At 35.7% G+C, this 5,359-nt stretch overlaps 1 long non-coding RNA gene across 2 annotated transcripts; it reads right to left on the bottom strand.

Annotated features, from left to right (window-relative positions):
- Nucleotides 1-715: 715 nt before the first annotated feature.
- LOC137453925 (uncharacterized) lies at nt 716-3,675 on the bottom strand. 2 transcript variants are annotated; one of them, XR_010990548.1, is made up of 3 exons: nt 3,619-3,675; nt 3,033-3,081; nt 716-1,407 (listed from the first exon to the last, which is right to left on the bottom strand). It is a non-coding gene; the product is annotated as an uncharacterized lncRNA (long non-coding RNA). The 2 variants fall into 2 exon arrangements; XR_010990592.1 differs by lacking the exon at nt 3,619-3,675 and adding an exon at nt 3,223-3,276.
- Nucleotides 3,676-5,359: the final 1,684 nt, after the last annotated feature.

Below are 5,359 nucleotides of genomic sequence, written 5' to 3' on the forward strand. Positions count from 1 at the left end.
TCAGCATCAAGATAATTGGGAGAGTATTTAGCCATTATAACAGAAATAAATCATGCTGTAAGTCCTGTTCTTTCTTCTGTCTACAGCTTGCAAACAAGATACTAGCCTTTACATATAGAGAAAAGGGACATTCTTTCCCCTGTCTATTTGAGCAGTTTAATTTTTATAATGCAATGAGAGATTAACTGGGCCAACAATGCAACAAACATTAATCTGTAGCTTCATGTTTGGAAATGAAATTACAGTCCTGGAGTCACTTCACATGCAACAAAGTGCTCATTGTGTATTTTACCCAAAATCTATTTTATGCAGTTGCAAATGGAAAAAGACAATTCTACCCTGAGAGCAGCATATGACATCCATCCCTCACTCTCCCTCTAGGCTAGCCGACAATAGGAACAGCATCTTTTCTTGGACTCCTCACTATTCTTATAAACTATATGGTACACATCCTAGAAATTAGAAAAATATATTTGTCATAATTAAGTTTTTCAGTAGCCAGGTGCCCTTTAGGAATACAAGCCCATGTCATTTTCTTCAGAAAACACAGTACAATTTATTACAAAAAGGTATTTTCTTCACAGACAAAAAAGAAAAAAAAAAAAGTCTTAAATTTATTTCAATTAATAGAAAAGTAGGGAAAAATAACATTGGCATTGTCCAATACTTGTTACAAAGATTTTTTTTTTTCAAATTGTTATAACATGATACTGAGCTCAGTAACCATATAATAGTACTGTAAATATAGGATAATCGACAATCTGAGTAGAATGTAACCCCAGGATAATTATGCACTTCTCTGTATCTTTAAAACAAAGCCTTATCCTCATATCTAAAAAGTGGAAGTTACATGGTAATTATTCTTTGAATTACTTCATAACTGGTAGTATAATTATCAAGTAATCTGCATGAAAATAATTAGGTATTTACATAGTCTTTGCAACATAATTACAGAGTAGTTGGCTGATTATGCAGCGTGTGTCTTGCAAGAGAAAGTGATACCAAAAAGACAACATAAAAAAAAAATCCATACTAATACTTGCTATTTTGAGTAAAATGAATTAATTCTGAAGAACAATTTCTCTATATTTTGCATGAATGTGTGTGTGTACACAGAAGTGCCAGTGTCCGTACATGAGAAGGTGGAAAGTAATACAGAATGAAACAGTGTACAAATCACTGAAGCAGTGTCAGTTTCCCAGGTGGAAGAAACTTGTAGAATTAATAATTTTCCAAGGCATAAACTTATCTCAGAAGACAATAAGAATTTGTTCTATAATTCACAACTACACTTGTTTTTCCATCCCACAAGCCCTTCTGTATTTAGAGATGCTTAATAAGTTGGTAGAAACAATATGATACAGAGATTGTTTAAAAACTACTATTCTGGCTGACTTTCACTGTCATCTGAAAAAAAAAAAAAAAAAAAAAAGGGTTAAAGATATAGGTTTTATTTACATTTTAAAGACATTATGAATTTTATTTTTTTTTTAGAAAAAAAATTTCTAATAGCAATAGTTCACTTTTGTTGTGAAGCAGCCCAGTAATTGATTTTGATCCCTGTTGTACATATGCATCTTCTGCTCTGGCTGCACATTTCTAGTCATATTCAATTATCAGATGCAGATCCTGCAACAATGGGCGTTATTTCTTAAGCAGAAAGTCATTATTTGTAAAAATTTGCATTAAAATAGCAATACAGAGTGAATAGAATGTAAGTGCTCAAAACATTACATATATGGTCAGAGAATAAATTATAAATGTAGAAAAGAGAGAACATTCCTTGACTGTTACACACAACCAATAAGCACCACCAACAGAAAAAAAAAAAAAAAAAATCTAAGAGTATTATTTCATATTTGTTTGTGTTTCTTCAAAGGTAATGTGAGAAATTGTTTTTAATATTTGGCTTTCGCAAGGGGAATTACTGGGGACCGTGGGGTTTGATCATTGGGCTGATTGGTTGGTTATGGTCTGTATTGTGAAGGGTATTGGGAGAGAAAGGTGAGGGCCAACAGGTCTAAAGACTGGCCAGGTCAAAAGTGCAGGTTTTGACTGTCCTGATGGAGAGGGGTGGGAGCGTGCTGGGGAATATATATGTTTGAATATGAATATGTATGTTTGCCGTCTATATAAGTTCAACTCGTGTTGTTAGGGTGCACCTCTAGCAAATTCGCTATGCGAATTCGCTGTGTTGCCTTTATTTTATAATAAACTGGTTATAAATTTCAGCAGTGAGTTCATTTCTCACAGTAACAGCCATTATTTTTACACTTTTTTTTTTTTCTTTTAGGTAGTTTTAGCCCTTATCTTTCTAGACCTACGCCATCTACATCCATTAGTATCAGTTATGAAATCAAACAAAAATATTTTCTGTGGAATTTCAGGGCCACAAACCATTTAAGACCTTCTGTGTTAACCTTCCACATAACAGAAACCAACTCCTTCTTGTGTCTAGCCCAGATAGTTTTGCCAGAAAGCTCTCCTTTAGATGAGCAGCTATTTTTCTTCTTTGTGTTTCTTTGCTATGGACTTTACGCAAGGAATTCACCATTGTTCTTAAAATGAAATTGCCTAAATGAAATATTAAATATAGAACTGAATAAGAACTTCTATCTACTATTTTTTTTCTTCTTTTTTTTTTTTTTTTTTTTTTACCCAGTGAATAATATAATCTGATGGGAACTATATAAATTAGTTTTTAAAATAGATTTCTAAACCTCCCACTTATTTTTATTTTGAATGTCTGAATTACTCTCTCATGAAATATTCCAGCAAAAAAATACATGGTTCAGTGAATAGCAAACCCATGTTGATGCACCTCAGATGTCAAGAATGTACTTTTCCTGTTGAAACAAGAAAATGTTTCAAGGAGAGTAAGTGTGAGAGAGTTCATGTTTCCTTTCAGTGTTCATCTTAATTTTACATAAAGGCTGAGGGCAGCTAATAGGACTGACACTCAGGTCATTTCTTATGTATGATAATAGAGAATTTGAGTGTGACAAGATGCATCTATCACTTCCAAAACTTACTCTGCATCAGAAGTATGGTCCTTACACGGGTTATAATCTCATCTAGAACCTAATTGTTGAGGAAAACAGCAAGAAGACAAAGGTCCAGATTAGGTCCACTTATTAGTGTGCCTATTAAATTGATCTATTTAATGGGAGAGAGTTAACCAACTAATTTTAAAATTCTGCTCATAACTACAAAATATCGTACCTAACCAATCGAAGTAAAATGGATGGTTGGAGTAATTAACGGGCTGGTATTTTCTATATCTGAGGAGCAGTAGAGGAAAGCATGCCCAGCTACTTTAAGAAGCAACTTTCATTACTTTGCTGTGTCATTAAAAACTAAAGTTCACAGTAAATACCAGTATCTCCTCGGCTGCAGGTTAAAAAGACACACACAAAACACACACACACACACAAAAAAAAAAAAAAAAAAAAAAAAAAAAAAAAAAAAAAAAAAAAAAAGGGCGTGGGGAGGCTCAGCTCAGAAAGACGGGAGAAGAATGGGAAAAAACAACAGGGGTCAAATTGAGCTGAAGTATCTGTAAAGGGACTGAACTTAATGCCAAGTTTCAAGTGTGATAGGGGAGATAACAGGACACACCAACTCCTTTGCAGTACAAAGCCTCCATTTCCCATTGCTAACTGACTGTCATTAGAGATACTCCAAAATGGAGAGGCGCTTTTTTTTTACGTCATTCACAGAATGAATCAAAGAAGCATTCCACGGCGTCACCGTGATGAACCCTAGAGAGAAGACTCATCAGTGACAGCTACGTAGCTTTATAAAAAGTGTTATTCAGAAGCTGTGGAAAACTGAAAACAAACAAAACTTTGTCAAACAGATAAAAATCTGTGTGGGTTAAGATAGACAGTGATATTAAATAGTTAACAATAACAGCAAGAAAAATATATTTCCATTCACAACATGATCAGTATTTTAAGCTCCATATAGCCTTGAAATATCTTCGTGCGAGTTTATGCCATCAAGTTTCACTTCTGCTAGACAGCAGTTAAGACCTATTTCCACTTCATTCAATTGAGTTACATGATAAATAGTGCCTAAGCCAGGACCAGCCACTGTCTCTTTCTCCAGCCTACATTAGGGAATCTAAGGCACTCAAGGCCCACGTGTTTTTATTCCTTTTTGTTATTTTGAATGCACATTTCTCTGTTAATTTCTGAATTACTATGGTTAGTTAATAGAAGCTGGAACTATTAATGGGTAGCGGGCTACATAAGACAAATTTTTGAATGCTGCATAGCAGGTTAAATTGGCCTGTTACTCTCCAGGACAAGCCTGAATGGAGGCTCTGCAGGGGCACAATTGGAGTTAAGAGCTGTAAATGCTCTTCTATGGCAAATGGCAGTAGTCTGACCCTGCAGGACTCATTCCCTCTTGCTGCAAAGTGTGATAAAACAAATGCCTCTCCGATTAGGGGAATTAGTGCTGCTTTGCCTCCTGTGTGCTTGTGTCAGTTCTTCGAGCCAAGTACTCTGCATCAGGTGCAGACATACAGTGGCTGGGGGCCAAGACCTTAAGGGGCCTAGAAGACATTTTTTCTACCCGCCCCATATAGTTCACAAGATCCCTAGTTATATAACAGCAGTTGCTGCCCAGCTGCATAGTCTCACCCCAATTTAAAAGGGGGCTGCTCTCTCTTTGGAGGACGTACACTCGCTTAGACCAGATGATTATGAGAAAAATGGCTGTTTCTGCTTGACATGCAAACAAGGCAGGCAGCTGCAATCTTTTATGCACTTTATTTCATAGTGATGCTTCAAACACTACATTTTTATTATTTGGGAATCTCTAAGAAGCTTTAAACTCACCTGGAAGCCTTTTCTTCAGCTGGGTCACCTAGAATGTCTCCTTCCTCTACCAGTTACTATTTTCATAACAACTTTCAAACACAATTATCTCAGTGATTACAGCTTTCCACCCAATCAGACAGCAGGCTGGAGAATTTCCATAGGAAATCAGCCTAAAAGAGCACTAGAGCTGAATAGACTTTTATCGGATGTGCCTGTGTAAATAGGGTTCAAGTGGCTTCTGGAATGTAAGATCTTTCTTTGAATCAAGGCATAGTAATGGACTGCTCATCAGCAGTCATTAATACTGGATCAGGTTTCATCGCTTACACTGCTCATCAATTATTACACTGAGCTTATATGCATCTGTTTACGCTATACCTATGCATTAAGAAGCTTATCTTAAACCAAATATTGAAGCCAGGTGAGTATTCTAATTCATTTTTATGTGATTCACTTATACACTTCTGCAATGTACATCTTCCAATGACAGCTAAGTCATGTACAGGATGTGACAAACTGTAAGTCATGCT

Source organism: Melanerpes formicivorus, unplaced genomic scaffold (genome assembly GCF_026170545.1).
Source record: "Melanerpes formicivorus ecotype bairdi unplaced genomic scaffold, bMelFor1.0.p_v2 SCAF_1, whole genome shotgun sequence".
In the NCBI taxonomy this organism is placed as follows: domain Eukaryota; kingdom Metazoa; phylum Chordata; class Aves; order Piciformes; family Picidae; genus Melanerpes; species Melanerpes formicivorus.